Genomic DNA, 18,269 nt, shown 5'->3' with positions numbered 1-18,269 from the left:
TAATCACATTCACGATGCTGTGCTACCATCACCACCATCCATTTACAAAACTTCTCCAACACCCCAGCCAGAGACGGAACCAATGCAGCGTTAACGCCCCGTGGCCCACCCCCTCTCCGGGCTCTCGTAACCTATATTCTAATTTCTGACTCTCTGAATTGGCATAGTCGATTTATTTCATATCAGTGAGATCTTTTGCGTGGTTTGAAGTTTCTACTGTGTGCACATATTACTTTCACAATTAAAAAAAGATGTTTATAAAGCACCATAGAAGATTGCATGTGGTAAATGAATAGCATACAAACCATAAGAAGGGCTCTCGGATAAAGGAAGGCTGGCACAGGCTGGGGCAGTGCACCCAGAGGCGGGGGAGGCACCTTGGAAATGAGCTCTGCAAGATACGCAGACTTTGGGAAGGAGCAGAGTGGAGAGAGAGCAGGGCAGGACGATACTCTGGGCGTCTAAGAAGCAAACTTGGCGTGTTATGAGGTATCAGTTGAACTTTGGCTCAGATGGAGGAACATAGCTGTATTTTATTTACTTATTGTACACACTGGCTCATTCCAAGAAGCTTATAGGATGAATTGCAACATAAAAATAATAAAGTAGAAAGAGAAACTGAAATCAGGATCTGGGGGAAATGTGAACATTCCTAACCTAGAGGATTCATCAGTCATCAAGACCGAGCTTCACGATGGTCTCTGAGCCTCCTGGAAGGTAGAATGAAAAGGGAAACAATTAAAAAAAAACAGCTTTGCCTATGGGAAGATGGAGTAACAACCCTTTGAGGACCAGTTCTCTCTGTCACCAAATTTTATAAGAAACTGTCACGTGAAAATCCACACAGGGGACAGGGAGTGTGCTCATGGGTGTGGAGGGCGAGAGCCAGGATAATGCTTCCGGGCACCTTGGGTGAAGGTCATCCAGGAGGCAGATGACCACTCATCTGCCTTAACAAAGTTCTTGGAAGCGTGAACAGTTACCAAGTCATTTAGAAAAGCTGCCCTGAGTCTCGCTCTCAGCTGAGCATTCTTTGTGTTGCTGGGTGTTTGTGTTTGGCTTGTAATGAGAGCCAGAGAGCAGGTGACAAGAGGCCAGCCTGCAGGGCCGATGGAAGGCCAGTCGCATGGGGTAGGAAGCAGGCCAACAGGTAGACGTGTGAACATCTTGTTATCAAAGCTGAGCGAGCGCAACTAGTGTTTCACAGGGTGGGAGGCAACCTCCCACCCCTAAAGCAGGGCCACAGGTGAACCTCGAGAAAAACCCCAGAATGTCTTCAGACAGCAGCTTGGCCTTTATTCCAGCACTCGGATAATTGTTTCCATTCGGCCCTCCAATATTCAGCACCGAGAGAGGACATCAGCCTTGACGTGGGTCTAAAACATATTCGAGTCGGTTGACTTCTGCAACTATGAGGGGAAAAAAAATAAAAAACAAAGAACATCTAATTCTGTGCAGCCTGAACTGCTTGTGTTGAACTGGAAAAGTGGGTTGGGGCTGGGTTGGGGTCAGCTAGTCTCAGGAGTTTAGACTTGATTCCGCAGGTAATAGGAACCATCTCAACCAAGGGCAATGCATGGCCCTTTCTTTGGATTCTGATCTGAACAAACTGATTCTAAAAAAAAAAATTGAGACGAGGGGAGAAATTGAATCCTACTGGATATTTAAAGAAGTATGGAATTATTTTTAATTTCAGCATATTAATGTTTTTGTGATTTTTTTAGGACTCCTTATCTTTTTACAATACATATTGAAATATTTACAGAACTCATGAATTTCTGACGATGGCTTCAAAATAATCCAGTGGGGATGGGGATGGGGAGTGGTAGGGTATAGATTAAATAAGAAGGGTCATACTTACACAAAGTACTTCACAGAGCCAATGCGACTTCCATCGAAATTCCAACAGACTTCTTGGCACAAATGGAAAAGCCATTATGGAAGGAAAAGTGGCCCCGAATAACCAAAGCCATTTTGAAAAGAACATAGTTGAAGACTCATATTTCCTGATTTTAGTATTTATTACAAAGCTACAGTACTTAAAACAGTGTGGTAAACCTATGAAAATGTTTTTTAAGAATTCAGGCTTTTATTTTATTTTTTTTAATTTTTAAACTTTTTGTATTAAAATATATCACTCATACATAAACATACATAAACAATAAATGTATAATATTTGTGAACTGAACCAATGAAATTGATTTAAGAACTCACAAATAAACCCTCACACCTTTGCTCAACTGATCTTGGACAAGGATGTCAAGTCCACTCAGTGGGGAAAGACTTGTCTCTTCAAAAAATGGTGCTGGGTGAACTGGAAAGCTATATGCAACCTCACAGCACACATAAAAAAATTAACTCAAAATACATCAAAGACCTAAATGTAAGAACTAAAACTATAAAATGCTAAGAAAACATGGGAAGCAGAGGTGGCTCGAGCAATTGGGCTTCTGCCTACCACATGGGAGGTCCCAGTTCAGTGTCTGGTGCCTCCTGGAGAAGGCGAGCTGGAGCAGCAAGCTGATGCAACAAGATGACATGACAAAAGAGTCACAAAGAGGGAAGTGGCTGCAGCTCAATCAATTAGGCTCCCATCTACCATGTGGGAGGCCCTGGGTTTGTAGCCCAGGGCCTCCTTGTGAAGGCAGGCTCGCCCGCACACCACAGAGTGCCTCCCAGCCCGCAAGTGCCACGGAGAGCCGACTCAGCAAGATGATGCAACAAAAAGGGAGATAAGCAAAAAAAAAAAAACACACACACACAAAAAAACACAGAAGAGCACACAGCAAATGGACACAGAGAGCAGAAAGTGACCACAAACAACAAGAGGGTTGGGGGGATAAATAAATAAAGTGATATTTAAAAACAACAACAACAACATAGAGAAACATCTTCAGGACCTGTGGTTAGACAGTGGTTTCTTAGACTTTAATACCAAAAGCATGAGCAACAAAAGAAAAAACTAGATAAATGGGTCCTCATCAAAATGTAAAACTTCTGTACTTCTAAGAACTTTATCAAGAAAATTAAAAGACAACCTATAGAATGGGAGAAGATATGTGGGCACCATATATTTAATGAGAGTTTAATATTCAGAATATATAAAGAACGTCTGCAAATCAACAACAGAAAGAAAAATAGCCCATTTTAAAAATGGATGAAAGACTTGAATAGACGGTTCTCCAATGAAGACATACAAATGCCCAATAAGTACATGAAAAGATGCTCAATGTTGTTAGCCTTCAGGAAAATGCAAAGGAAAACCACAATGAGATGGCATCTCACACCCACTAGAATGGCTACTATTTCAAAAAATCAGAAAATAACAAGGATATAGAGAAGTAGGAACACTCATATACTGCTGATGGGAATGTAAAATAGTACAGCCACTGTAGAAAGCATTTTGGTGATGCCTCAGAAAATTCAGTGCAGAATTTATCATTTTACCTGGCAATCTCACTTCTAGGTATTCACCCAAAAGAAATGAAAGCAGGGGCTCAAATGGATATTCATACACCAATTTTCAGAGTGGCATTATTCAAACTGATGGAAAGGTGGAAGCAACCCAGTGTTCATCAATAGATGAATGGATAAACAAAAATATGGTATATACTTGCAATGGTGTTTTAGTTAGTCATAAAAAAGGAATGAAGTCCTGATGCATGCTTCACCATGGATGAACCTTGATGACATCATGTTGAGTGAGATAAGCCAGACACAAAAGGACAAATACAGAATCTCAGTGATATCAGATAATTAGAACAAACAAAGTCATAGAGTTAGAAATTAGAATACAGGTTGTCAGGGATTGGGGTAGGGCATGGGCAATTAATGTTCAATTGGGATGGGTTTTTATTTGGGGTGATGGAAAAGTGTTGGCAAAATTGGCATAACTCTATGAATGTAATTAACACCCCTGAATTGTATATTTAAAAGGGGATAAATAAAGAAATTTTAGGTTATACATAACTTACAACACACACACCCCAAACAAACTCACATAGACCTGTATAGCATAGAGTGAAACCCTAATGTAAATACTGGGCCGAAGCTAATAGCATCATCATCATCATCATCATCATCATCATCATCATCATAATGTTTCATCATTTGTGAGAAAGATACCACCCTGATGCAAAATGCTAACAATAGGGAAAACTGTGTGTGCACAGCAGTGTAGATGGGAACTTAGTACTTTCTGCATGACTTTTCTTAAACCTACAACTGCTCTAGCTTTTTTTTTTTAAAGCATGGCTGAAAATTTATTTGTTGGAGTTGGGGAATGAGACTCGGGACAATCCTCGCTACTTTTGTGTCTGTTTAAAATTTACCATAATAAAAAGCTTAAAAAAATTATTAAGTAAAGGCGAGACTTAACCCAATGCAAGTCCAATGCTTTCCCAGGAAATTCAGTTGGCTGGTGTGTGAAGTGTCCGGAACTGAATCCAGGGAAAGGCTCATATTTGAGGTAAAACAAGGAAAAGAGGAACAGCAGGTGGAGAAGCGACTCTGGAATTCGATACATCTGGGTTTGCATCCAACTTCAACTCTTGGCAGCTCTACCATCTTGAGCACATTTCTCACCTCCCTGAGCCCCCGAGCCTGCTCTCCTTTTCTGTAGAGCAGGGTTAAGATAGCATCTACCTCATAGAGTTATTGTAAGAGTTAAATGGGGGGAAAAAATGTACACAAAGTACTTAGCATTCAGCCTGGCACAAAATAAGAGCTCATTAAACAACAGCTATTAGTGGGGGTGTTTTGTTAATGAAAAAGAGTGGTTTTGAGAAAAAAGAACCAGCATAAGTAATAAGACAGAAGGCAAGAGAAACAATTTTCTTGTAAAGGTGGGAAGTCATAATCAAGGAATCGGATGCTGTAAATGAAATAATTAGGGAATGTGGCAGTCATGGGTGGCATCAGCAGTTTTTGTTTTGTAATCTTTATGAAATTGGAATGTGCCAACAGATGACCAGGAATGCAACTGGGAGCGAGGGTGAAGCAATGGAAGCAGTGGCTATTGCCTGTGTCCTTATTTGGGGATGAAAGGAAGGAGGGAAATAGGGCAGCACCGACAAGGGAGCCCTCTTTCAGAGTAAAGGAGCTCTTGCAAGTCTGCGGGAAGAGAGGAAGAACCGCTTGGAGAAGGAGTGATGGAAGATGCCAGGAGCAGTGTAGCCTCAGCTAGGAGGAGAGACGCTTCACCCGCGGTGAGGCCGGGACTCGCGGAAGTTTATGTACAGTGGAATCGGTTTAGAGAATAAAGCAGAACAAAGCTAAGAGAGGAGGCAGGCTTCAGAGGACCCTGTGGAAGGGCTTGAGAGGAGGAAAAAAGAGTGGAAGGAAAGAGTATGGGAAGCGGGAGGGAAAAGCCCCGAGCAGTAAGGGACTGGGAGAAGAGAGCAGGTGACCCAAGGACCCGCGCGATGGACGTTCGCCTGGTGCCTAGGCCCAGGGCTGGGAGGGCTGCGGGTGAGGCGAGAGCAGGCTGCACGTTAGGCGCCACCGGGGGTCTCCAGCAGGGTCAGAGGCCTGAGCGGGCAGCGTCTGCACTCTGTCCTGCTGTGGACATTGACCTGGGGACTTTGAAGACTTCTCTTGGGTGGCTGGAGAAGAGCGTCAACTGCCGCCGGCTAATGAACCTGCGCCCGAGGCGGCCCGCGGTGGAACAGAGCCCTCCAGCGGCAGGGGCTGGGACTGCAGGCGCTGGGAGGAGCCGGCACGGCCAGCCCCGGAGAGGAGCCTCCGGAAGTTGAGAGGAAAAACACAGGACAAAGCAAACCCAGGGTGTGACTGGAGGATCACCACGCAAGTGTTAAAATGTAAAATCTTTTCTTTGTAATTACTTCCAAGTAATTCCTTTGTAACTGCTTGTTTTGTTATTCCCTCCCACTACCTACATCCCTCACTTCCCCTCCCCCCATCTCCAAGTCCCATCCTAAAGACAAGGTGATAATGTTTGTGTCTTACTTTACTTGATAATATTAAAAAACCTGGAAATTTAGTGACTTGCTTAGTGAGGAATTACTGAACCTAAATGCCAAGAGCCTTTGACAGAGGAGATGGGGGGTTTGGAAGACTGCCTTTGAGATCTAGGTCCATTTGGTACACTGATGGCTATGTTTTAAACACAGGTGTAGCCTACACTTCTTTTTTGTCCCCCAGTATACACCCCTCCACTTCTTTCTTCCATACTGGTAGAATGTTTAGCTGGGCACAGGCAGCTCTGTGGGGTTCAGCCTGGCAAACAGTATGGGAGCCAAAATGTTGGATGGCATCTTCTGGGGAGCCTCTGAGAAAGACATTTGGCACACGTCCATTACCCCTTCTTTACTCCTTCCTCCACCCTGTGGAAGTGGAGCTCCAGTCCAGCCACCATCTTGGACCATGAAGACGGTGGCCCAGCCACGGGGTGGGAAGTGAGTTGAGAGAGCTGGATCTCCAAGGACTAGGAGCAGATGACATCTCAGCCAGGACTGTCTGAGTGCAAACTGCTCTGTTACTTACAGTGCAACCTAATTCTAACTTATTTATGAAAAAGTTAAAATAACACTGAACAGATAAAAATGATAATGTAGAAGATAATATCTTGGTATTTTTAAAGTATCAAAAAAATGACAGAAGTAAAAAATTTTAAACCCAGTCATTGTCTCTTAGACCCAATCTATAACAATGACTTCATAAAAAGTTTACTCGGCCACTTGTTCAACCGATATTTATTGTGCCAGCCCTGGGGGTGCTGTAGTGAAGAGCCACAGTGAGGGAAATTGCAGCACTATTATGATAGAGGAATAAGCAGGGTGCAATGGATGTGTTTCCATCCCTGCAGCCAGAGGTGGGGACCAGGATATGCTTTCTCCGAGTCCACATCTCAGCTGAGCCCTGAAGAAGCAGCAGGGGTTTGTCAAGGATGAGGGCAGAAGCTGCGTTCCAGGCTCAGGGATCTTCAGGGGCAGGGACTGACTAGTGGCTGGTTTCTGGCTGCTAAAACAACTACATGCCACGGGTCAGCATAACAACGGGAACTAGCTGGCTGACTGTTTCAGAGGCTAGCAGGCTGGTTTGCTTCCTTCTGGGGTCGATATCTTCTGGCAGGCAGTCTTTGGGGTTCCTTGGCTGTTCCATCACATGACAGTGCACATGGTACTGTCTTCTCCTTTCCCTTCCAGGTACCACTGACCTCCAGCTTCTGGCTGCTCCCTGGGCTCCCTCTCTCTCTCCCCCATTTCCTTTGCTTACAAGGACTTTAGCCATGTTGGATGAAGACCCGCCTTCATCAGTTTGGGCACACTTGAACAAATCACGTCTTCCAAGGTCCTATTTACAATGGGTTTACCCCCCACAGGACCAGGGCTTGGGCCTGAGCATGCCTTTTGAGGGAGACATGATGCAAATCCCAACAGCATGGAAAAGAGGGAGCACAGCACTTTTGGAGGTTGCACACCAGATGTGCATAAAAGGCTGGGTAGGCTTCTCTTGGGGCTTAGTGAGTTTGGAGACAATAAGCCAAGAGGCAGTGGCACCAGAGCAAACAACTCCATGATACCCACTCCTGAGTGCCCACAACTGTGCGATACCCTCCACCCCCAGTCAATGTTCAGGAGCTCCTAAAGGGTGGGGGTGGGAAGTGAGGAGTAAATGGCATCAGGTGGAAGAGAGGATTGGGGAAAAGGCTGAGGGAATGAGGGTCTCCATGAGGTACAAGAGCAGGTGGAAATAAAATCAAAGTCATGGGGGAAGGATGGGAGGCCGTGGTGAGAGGCTGTACGTTGAAGCATTTCACAAGTGGGCCAACTCCAGGTGATGGCGCAGCCTCCAGGGCAGGTGGGGCAGGGCCACAGCTGCACGTTTTGCTTGAGAAGGCATGGGGTGAGGAGGGAAGGATGCCAGGCCAGGTGCAGGGGTGTGCACCGGCAGGGCAAGCGAGGAGCATTCCCTGGAGAGGGGTGGAGGGTGTTCCATCTTCCAGAGGGAGATCAAAGTGAGTTAGGGTCAAAACTCAACCATCTACACAGAAAGGTCAAGGGCAAAGCCTGTGCAGATGCAAAAACAACAACAACCAGGTCTCCAGACAGGATTCCCGCGGTGGGTGCCAGTTTTCTGCCCTCCTGGGGAGGCTTATTTAACAGTGAAGAGAGTTGGGAGAGAAGTTAGCAGGGAAAGGAAAACCCAGAATAGAAGAGGGACACAATCCACCTGCTCCTTTTAGAAATGAGAAAACAGGAGTCTTCAGAAGCTGTGAAGGACTCAAAGCCACAAAGCACTCCAGCCTTCTGACCACATTTCCTTCTCATACACGTTTGCTGCTGAATCCGTCTGAATCCAGCTGCATCCATGACTGGTAAGGAGCAGGGTTAGGGTGAGAGCAGAGGCTGGTAACCCACAGCACCGAGAACTAGCTGAGGGAGACCGCACCAGGTAAGAGGGTCGAAGCTTCTCGCAGCCCCCCCCCCCCCCCCCCCCCGGTCACTGATCCATTTCCCCTTCCTGCCTTTGCTGTTCACATTCTTGTCTTAAGTCAGGTTTCCTTTCTTTGGTCTCGGCAGGATAAGGATATTTCTCTGCTGAGGAAGTTAAAGATTATTTAGATGTTACCTTGAGGTACCCTCTCTTGAGCTGCTGAAGTCCAAACCCCTGTACCTGCGGACGTGTCCTTTTTTGGAAATTGGGCCAGTGCATTTGGACTTAGTATGGTAGAATATGTTGGAATAATGAAAAAGGAGTTAAGTTCAGCGATACCAGAGTGGGGGAGGGGAGCTTAATCCAATACGGCTGGTGTCCTTATGAGAAGGGAGAATTCGACAGAGAGAAGGGGGGAAGGCCATGAGATATGGACACACAGATGGACGCACTGCGACTGCACCCAAGGAATGCCAAGGATTGCTGGCCAACAACCAGAAACTAGGAAGAGGTAAGGAAGCATCGGCCCTGACAGGCTTCAGACGGAGCGTGTCGTGCCAGCACTTGGACTTTGCAGAAACGGTGAGAAAATACTTTTCTGTTGTTTTAAGCCTCCCAGTTGGTACGATGGCTGCCCTGAGAAATGGAGACCCCCTCCTAGGGAGCTCTGTATTTTAAGGGGAAACTCTGGGAAATTGAAAAGACCCAAAGTAATGGGAAGATGAATGGTAGAATGGCACAGGGTGAGGGTGAGGGACCCAGGCATGGGACCCCCTCGTCTGCTGGCCAGTAGAGCTGATTAGAGGGCTGCGGAGAGAAGAGCTGGAAGCATCTGGAGGCAGTTGCCCATCCAGCTCGCCTTGCCTCACCAAGAATGGCAGGCTCACTCACAAATGTGTTAAGGTTTCATTGTTTTAGCTTCCTGGAGAGAAAATGCTTCTTGTAGTTAGTTTACCACCCACACTGTGTGTAATCTATCTCTCTGTGCATCCTATTTTCTCAGTCAAACCTGTTAGGGCGATTAACTGGTGGCCAAACATTTCAAATTTGGGGAAGGAGCCAAGGATAATAATAGGGTGGCTCTCATTGCTGCTTTGCCATTTTCTCCCTCAGATTTAACATAAGCCAATGAAAGCAAAAAAATATGGTCAGTGAATAGATCATCTGCCTTTCTTAGCCTTTGAGAGTGAGCACTGAACAAAACTTCAGTATTTGCCTTACTTTTCTTTATATTTGTTTTTTTCACCCACAAGTACCACTTTGTTCTTGTGTGATATGCAGAACATAACAAAATCTAGATTGTAATAGAATCCTTGATAAACCCACTAGAGGATTTTTTAATGGCATTTCCCAATTGTCTCTACCGTCCACTCTTAGCCATGAACAAATAAATGCAGACCAATACGAACGCTCACAGGGAATCAGTTTATAAACTGGTAATTTATTGCCTTCTTCAATTTTTTTTCATTCTGCTTGTATTACATATTAATACAATGTGTGTATATGATTGATATTTTTATGATACCCATGAAACCAAAATGTTTCGAGGTTGGTGTTTCATTTCATCCTTATTTGAGCCTGTCTGTGAGGTGGACACAGTGGAATCTGCCCAGTTTTACAAATGTGGAAGCCAGGTCTCAGATGTAACTTGCAGGAGGCACAAAATTAGCAGAATTGGACCTGAGTCTTTTCTTTCTAAATGCCACCCTTTCCCTCCTACACCACATTTTAGTCATTGCTATCTGAATAGCTCTACTGGAGTGGCAGTTTATTTTCAATGCCCAGTTAACCTGAAATTTCTGCTAAACGCACAAAGGTATTAATGGCAATTTTAGATCTCATCTTAAATGTGTGTTCCTTTTAAGTACTCAGCTCATCAAGTTTGGCAGGCTCACGTAAGGTTAAAGTGTATTTCATTGTAAATATACTCTTAAAGTTAGCTATTTTAAAAAATGTTTCACTATAAACATTTTCAAAACTCCTTTCCACACCATAAAGTTTGGAAATAAGGTTTTAAAAGATTTTTAATAGTGGATTTTAGCAGTCAGCTAAAATGTAAGTAAAGTGTACTTAAAGGACTTTTACCAAATCAGACTAAAACATTTTCTCAGCTCAAAATTCTCCAAGGCTACATCCAAAAGAGAAGCCATTTCTACAGCTTTCCCCCCTTATCATTTGTTTATAACAATCATTGGACATGTACTGAAAGGTATCTGATACATACCTTGAAATTTTATTTTTGTAGAAATTATAATGCATATTTCTTCAGCTTTAAATATTGTTCTCATTAAATAAATGGGGCCATAGAATATATTAATTGCAACACAAAAGCAAAGAAACATTCATTTGTTTTTTTTCTAGCTCAGAGTAACTTAGTTGCTTTTACTTTTAAATAATCTTTAATTTTTGCTTATTTTACTGATGCAACAAACTCTCCCTTCCTACTTTTTTTTTTCCACTAAATTCTACTCCCTTCCATCAAAGTGTAACAAAGTCAACAGACTAGTTGTACAGAAATGAGGAAACTAACAAGGATCGCCTTCAGAGTAAGGTTGAAGGGAAACAATTTGCAGTAGTTAAGATTTATTCCCTTATCCTCTCTCTAAATATTACATCTCTCAACAAGGAATTCTTGTTTAACATTATTGGAAAGTGTACAGCAGGGTGGTGTTTAGAAATACTACAGATCTTAATGTACATACGTTGGCAATCCTCGTTGTGAGAAAGCACAAGGAAAATGAGAATTTCAATTTGTTACACTGACAGCTCATGTAAGCAAAAGAAAAATATTAAGAAAACCAGGATTAAACACACACACACATCCAGTACCAGAGCAATTTCCTAACATATTGATTATTGCTATCCGAAATATTAATAAGAAACTAATATTTTCAGCTTAATATTATTCTCCTTCCCTCAAGCATTATTGGGATGCACCGCTTTTTTTAAAGTTTCAAAGTCTGAGCTTAAAACGAACCTTTCTGCCCAGTGCCACTGAACAGCAAGCCACTGTTCCCAGAGTTTCGCTTCACAAACCAGACACACTATTTCTGCTACAAGAGATGAATAGTGGCTTGTGACAAAAACATCAGATTGGATTAGGTAAACTATATCCAGTTTTTTTTTAAAAACTCAACATTTAATTTTTTTTCTCAGCACTTTGCTGCACTTATTAGCTTTCTTTTTTTCCTTTTTAAAAATTAAAGTTAATAGAGCACAAGAAATGTTACATTAAAAAACATTTAAAACAAAACATAAGAGGTTCCCATATAACCCACTCCCCACCCCCCACCACATTTAATTCTTAGTGAGAAACTTGTAACTAAGGAGGGATTCAAAATTGAAAAGTGTAGCAATATAAATCGAACCTAACAGCAGATAACTGTTTTCTAAAAGGTTTTTTGGGCTCTGATCAGTATTGCCAGTTCCAGAGTGGGAACTGGGAACAACGAGGAGCTCAATGGATGCAGCACATAGGACAGGCGCCACTGCGGGGGGGCTCTGGTAGGGGGTTCTGGGCATGGCTCACCCTCGCCACGGATTGGGGAGGAGAGAAAGGAAGGAAGCCACCTCTAAGGGCAAAGAGAAGGCAGGGGAGTGTTGGAGAAGCTGGAGAGGACGTTTAGAGAACTAAAAGCAATCCAGGTTGGCTGGAACCCGGGCAGGCGGGGAGGAGTGGCCCGGGGTAAGAACCCCAGCTGGAGCCCTTAGTGGAAACTGGATTAGGACGGCCTTACGAAGCGAATTTAAGGACAGAGGACTTGATCCTGAGGGCAGCGGGGAGCCATTAAAAGATTTTAAACGGGGATCGCCTGATCAGGTTTACAGGGAAGCCAAGTATCTCTCAGGTTGCAACGTGGAGGTGGGGGCAGGTGGCCGCAGGCGGCGGGCCCGGGGGGCAGGTGGCCGCGGTGACCGGGGGCAGGCGCAGGTGGCCCCGGAGGGTGGCGGGAGCGGCGCCCGGGCCTGCCGGCTTCGGAAGGCGGGTCTCGGGTTTCCCGGCCGCGCGCGGCGCGGGGAGGCGCGTCCAGGGCGCGGGGGCTGCGCGGTGTGCTCGGACCTCGGGACCGGGGCGGCCGGGAGGCAGGAGCCGAGGCCCCCGCAGCGAGCGCGGGGCGCAGGGCAGGCCGGCTCCCGGGGGCCACCCGCGGGCGGCCGGTCCCGACGGCTCCTGCCCCCCGAGAACCCCAGATCTCCCCGCAGCCGCGGAGCCAGGCCGAGGGTCTCACGGCTCTTCCTCTGCAGCTGGACGATGAGCCTTCGGGGCGGGGGCACTCGCCCTCCCGCCCCCCGCCCGCACACCCGCCACGCCACCCTCCAGAGTGACTCCGAGCGGCCGGTCGTCGAAAAGGAGTTTTTTCTCAAATTGAGAGCGGGGTAGTTCACAGAAATGGGTTTTCCTTTCTAAATGCCTTTTGCTCCATTTTCTCCCCAGTCCCCGTAATTGAATACGAAGAGATCAACTTTGAATTTAAAACAACGACCACTAGGTATGAAAAATATCCCTCTGCTTGAAGAGGGGAAAAAAAAAAAGCCGGGCAGAAGAAAAAGATCTTAGAAGCTATTTCCCAACGAGTTCAGGGCACAACTTCGTCGAGGTCTCCGTCCCCTGCGTGGACACAGCTTGACAGATTCGGGCTGGCGGCCTCCGCGGCTCCTCGTGTCCCGCTCCCCCCCCCCCCGCGGCCCCCCCCCCGCTCCCCGCCCGCTCCCCCCCCCGCGGCCCCCCCCCCGCTCTCCCCGTGCCCCCCGCTCCCCCCCCAGGCTCCCCGCCCGCGCTCCCCCGCCCCGCGTGCTCTCCCCGTGCCCCCCCCCCCCCCCCGCACTCCCCCCGCTCCCCCCACCTCCGGCCGCGCCACCTGCTCCCGGCTCCCCCTCCCCCGCCCGCGCCGGTTCTCACGCGCTCCTGCCCTGTCACTTCCGGGGAGCGCCGTGGCCGCGTTCCGCCCGCCCGGCGTGGGGCTCCCCAGGCCTCCGGCCCCCGCGCCTCGGGCAGCTCCCGCCCCGCTCCCCGCTTCACGCCGGCCGCGCCCCCCGCGAAGTTCTCTCCCCGCGCGCCCCCCACCCCGCGAGGTCCTCGGAGGCGGGCCCGGCACGCTCGGCCCTGATTGGCTGTCGCCGCGGCGCCCCGCCCCCCGGGTGCGCGCAGGGAGGTGGGGCGGAGCCGGAGCGGGCACGCGCAGCGCGGCGCCGCGGGCTGAGCGTCCGTGACCCGCGTGCGGGGCCCGGCGGCCGGCCCGAGCGTCCGCGAGGCGGGGGCTGAAGGGGCGGCAGCGGCGGGGTGGCCTGGCTTGGGGCGCGAAGGGCGTCGGAGCCCCCCCACCCCACCCCCGCTGGCTCCGGCTGTGCTTCTCCGCCGCGGAGAGCCCGGGCGTCCCGCGGGGCTGGGAGCCGCCCGCAGGGCCGGGGCAGCCGCCGGCCCGGTAGCCCGGATGTCGCTGCCCCCGCGGCGGGCCGACGCGCTCCTCGGGCCGGAGGCGGGTCTTCTTAAAGGGACCGCGCCGCGCTCGAGCCGATGGAGGGGCGCGTCCTGCCCTCGGTGCGCGGCCCCCGCCTCGGGGCAGCACCCCCCTTCCGGCCGGGATGCGGGGGAGCGGGCGTCCCTGCCCCGAGGGCCGCCGAGGGCCGCGGAGGCCGCGTTTCCCCAGGCCGGGCAGTGGCCGGTGGCGCCGCCTGTGATTGGCCGCGGCCTCGGTGGAGCAGGACATTGTCTGTCGCCGCCGCCGCCTCCCGGGCCCAGGGCTGCGGGGCTGCGTCCTCGGGCGCCTCCCGGGCCCAGGGCTGCGGGGCTGCGTCCTCGGGCGCCTCCCGGGCCCAGGGCTAGGGCTGCGGGGCTGCGTCCTCGGGCGCCTCCCGGGCCCAGGGCTGCGGGGCTGCGTCCTCAGGGCTGCGGGGCTGCGTCCTCGGGCGCCTCCCGGGCCCAGGGCTGCGGGGCTGCGTCCTCGGGCGCCTCCCGGGCCCAGGGCTGCGGGGCTGCATCCTCGGGCGCCTCCCGGGCCCAGGGCTGCGGGGCTGCGTCCTCAGGGCTGCGGGGCTGCGTCCTCAGGGCTGCGGGGCTGCGTCCTCGGGCGCCTCCCGGGCCCAGGGCTGCGGGGCTGCGTCCTCGGGCGCCTCCCGGGCCCAGGGCTGCGGGGCTGCGTCCTCGGGCGCCTCCCGGGCCCAGGGCTAGGGCTGCGGGGCTGCGTCCTCGGGCGCCTCCCGGGCCCAGGGCTGCGGGGCTGCGTCCTCGGGCGCCTCCCGGGCCCAGGGCTGCGGGGCTGCGTCCTCAGGGCTGCGGGGCTGCGTCCTCGGGCGCCTCCCGGGCCCAGGGCTGCGGGGCTGCGTCCTCGGGCGCCTCCCGGGCCCAGGGCTGCGGGGCTGCGTCCTCAGGGCTGCGGGGCTGCGTCCTCGGGCGCCTCCCGGGCCCAGGGCTGCGGGACGGGCATCCCCAGGGCTGCGGGGCGGGCGTCCTCGGGTGCCTCCCGGGCCCAGGGCTGCGGGCCCAGGGCTGCGGGGCTGCGTCCTCGGGCGCCTCCCGGGCCCAGGGCTAGGGCTGCGGGGCTGCGTCCTCGGGCGCCTCCCGGGCCCAGGGCTGCGGGGCTGCGTCCTCGGGCGCCTCCCGGGCCCAGGGCTGCGGGGCTGCGTCCTCGGGCGCCTCCCGGGCCCAGGGCTGCGGGGCGGGCGTCCTCAGGGCTGCGGGGCGGGCGTCCTCGGGCGCCTCCCGGGCCCAGGGCTGCGGGGCGGGCGTCCTCGGGCGCCTCCCGGGCCCAGGGCTGCGGGGCTGCGTCCTCGGGCGCCTCCCGGGCCCAGGGCTGCGGGCCCAGGGCTGCGGGGCTGCGTCCTCGGGCGCCTCCCGGGCCCAGGGCTGCGGGCCCAGGGCTGCGGGGCTGCGTCCTCGGGCGCCTCCCGGGCCCAGGGCTGCGGGGCGGGCGTCCTCAGGGCTGCGGGGCTGCGTCCTCGGGCGCCTCCCGGGCCCAGGGCTGCGGGGCTGCGTCCTCAGGGCTGCGGGGCTGCGTCCTCGGGCGCCTCCCGGGCCCAGGGCTGCGGGGCTGCGTCCTCGGGCGCCTCCCGGGCCCAGGGCTGCGGGGCTGCGTCCTCGGGCGCCTCCCGGGCCCAGGGCTGCGGGGCTGCGTCTCGGGCGCCTCCCGGGCCCAGGGCTGCGGGGCGGGCGTCCTCGGGCGCCTCCCGGGCCCAGGGCTAGGGCTGCGGGGCTGCGTCCTCGGGCGCCTCCCGGGCCCAGGGCTAGGGCTGCGGGGCGGGCGTCCTCCGGCCGCCTCCCGCCCGGCCCTCCCCGCTGGCGCCCGGGGCAGGAAAGCCTCACTCTCACCATCTCGGACCCTGAGAATGGCGCAAAGGGGCCGTTTCAAAATACAAAATCATCCGCCGCGGGGAGATAACTTGATTGAAAAACACTGAGCTGATTTGCAAAGGGCCAACTTTAGTCTGTCGTAGAAAGCTTAGATTTTATGTTCAAGGTTTCATTCAAGTAGGACCTATGATAATTCATCTGCAAGTCCTTCGTGAAAAACTGAACCGATTTAATTTCTTTCCCACAAAATAGCTGTGACTTGACAGCACAGCTTCTTGGGCACTCGGCATCCACAAATGCGAAACGAAGGCGCTAACTGGATCTCTCTCAGTTTGCTTCCATTGTTAAAATAACTTTGATTCCGATTCTAGACTTACAAACCTTGACATAGTCTAGGCGTTGGATCATATCTTGAGGCCTTCGTGCGACCTTTAACAGGGCCCTTGAGGAGATTACAGTTTTCAGATTATCTCTGAGAATATGTTGAAATTATTTAAATGGGATTGTTATCTTTTAGGCTGTAATTTTGTGGTAAAGGAAAATTAGACACGCAGAGAAATGCATTGAGATCAATCGGTTATTAATGTGAAGAGAAGGATTTTCTTTCATCCTAAAGAAGTTTCCTAGGTAATGGAAGACTATAATAAAGAATAACTACCTTAGCTTTTTCCCCAGTATTAAAGGATTGGAAAAATGGCAAAGGAGAGAAGACACATCTGAAATAAGAGATACAGATGGAAAGTGTTTGGAGAAGTTTAAATTAAACTTGTTATTTGCTTTAAAAAAAAAAAACTGGACAGGAAAATTATTGTGAAGTTAAGAGCACCCTTGTGTTAGTACAGATAACCTTTTTTTTTAGCTTGTTTCATTCCCTCTTCCAAATAAAAAAAAAAATCGGTGATTTCATTTAATTGAGCAATCAACAAGAATTAGAGACATGGAAATGACAAACAAATGAAGGAAGGAAAACGTCCAGAAAAGAAGATAAATTTAATGGACAAGATTCATTGCAAGAGACATGACCTCATTTCTTATTAAAGGGATTTCCACTAAACAAGATTTGAGGTTAAGTAAATTTATTTTACAGACTTTCCTCAAAATTATACTAATTTGATATGTCAATTTTTTGTTTTTGAGGTATGGAAAAGGGAAGAGATGCAAGGAAAAATTTTTCCTGGCTCTTCACCCCTCACCCATCATAATTTAAGAATGAAAAAAGCAGAAATCATCAGCATAAAAAAATTCTAGACATCCCCAGAAGTGAAACATGAATAAATGTATGGGAGAGAGGCAAATTTAGTTTTGGTTATTTCAACTTCTAACATTCAAGTGGTTGTTTTTTTATAATTAAACTGATTTACCTTAAAACATTTATTTATTGAATAAGTTTTATTGAATAAGTAATTAAAATTTAGAGATTAATTTGAGCAAAACAAGTTGTTTCTAATAAACACAAGTAATTGGAGGTTTTTTCCCAGCAAAATCCTTAGCAACACTGATGCATGTCAAGCACTCTTCTATATACCTTCTATTTTTTAAAAACATCTGCCCTCTCCCCCCCATGAGGCTCCCCCCTCTGTTTAGTCATTGTTTTTGCTAGTCATTAGCTCTTTTTCTCTCTTTTTTTCCTTTAGGAGGGTCTGCATGCCCAGCGTGGGACCTCCCATGTGGGAGGTGGGTGCTCAACTGCCTGAGCCACATCCACTCCCCCATTCTACTATGTGCTTTTTTTTTAAAGATTTATTTTTATTTATTTAGCCACACCCCTCACCCCTTGCCACTTTGCTTGCTGTCTGCTCTCTGTGTCCATTCACTGCACATTCTTCTGTGTCTGTTGTCTCCCTTTGTTGTGTCATCTTGCTGCATTAGCTCTCCATGGGCGCAGGGCAGCTCTCCTTCACAAGGAGGCCCTAGGACAGGAACCCAGGGCCTCCCTTACAGTAGATGGAAGCCCAATTGCTTGAGCCACATCCGCTTCCCTCTTCTTTGTGCTTTAACACGGTATTTTAATCCTCAGAAATTCCAAGAGGGATTTTTTGTTAACCGTCACTGTTTTAAATATGAGGAATTGATGCTTCAGAGGTGAAGCAGATTGCCCAGGGCCAGACAGTTGGTGAATGTAGGTAGAGTCAGGATGCAGGCCTAAAAGTCTCTGACTGCAATTGTAGTTGTGTGGCTCTGCATTCTCAACCACTTATTAAACAGATTTATTTCTATGGATATGAGGATTTTGCAGTTTAGTGATTATTAATCCCTTTTAATCCATTTGATCAGTTTACCCATTTAAACATGTTTGCATTAGTCCTTTCATTCATTTAGATTTCAGATGACTATATGAATATAAGCTTGCCATTGAATTTATTTTGATAACAAAGTCAAGTAGTCCTATAATTTTTAGCACAAATAACCCCTTCAGAATTGCATCTCTGTTCCTCTTTTAAACCAGAGCAGGAGAAGTGACCTTTATCATGGACAGTGGCGTGTGTGCACGTCTTCCCCTCTTCTGCCTTCTGTCATTTCCCTGTCCCTTTCTCTCCTCTTATTTTTTCTTCTTTCAGACATCTGGCTTCATTGAATTCCTATA

At 49.7% G+C, this 18,269-nt stretch overlaps 1 long non-coding RNA gene across 2 annotated transcripts in view; it reads left to right on the top strand.

Moving 5' to 3' along the window:
* Positions 1-11,894: 11,894 nt before the first annotated feature.
* LOC131273253 (uncharacterized) overlaps positions 11,895-18,269 on the top strand; it is a 29,885-nt gene continuing 23,510 nt past the window's right edge. For both annotated transcript variants that reach the window (XR_009180402.1, XR_011645625.1), the window contains exons 1-2: positions 11,895-12,042; positions 12,833-12,887. This is a non-coding gene — a long non-coding RNA (uncharacterized lncRNA). The remainder of the gene's footprint in view (positions 12,043-12,832; positions 12,888-18,269) is intronic.

The sequence above is a fragment of the Dasypus novemcinctus genome, chromosome 14 (assembly GCF_030445035.2).
Source record: "Dasypus novemcinctus isolate mDasNov1 chromosome 14, mDasNov1.1.hap2, whole genome shotgun sequence".
In the NCBI taxonomy this organism is placed as follows: Eukaryota; Metazoa; Chordata; class Mammalia; order Cingulata; family Dasypodidae; genus Dasypus; species Dasypus novemcinctus.
This window is presented reverse-complemented; position numbering and strand designations above follow the sequence as displayed.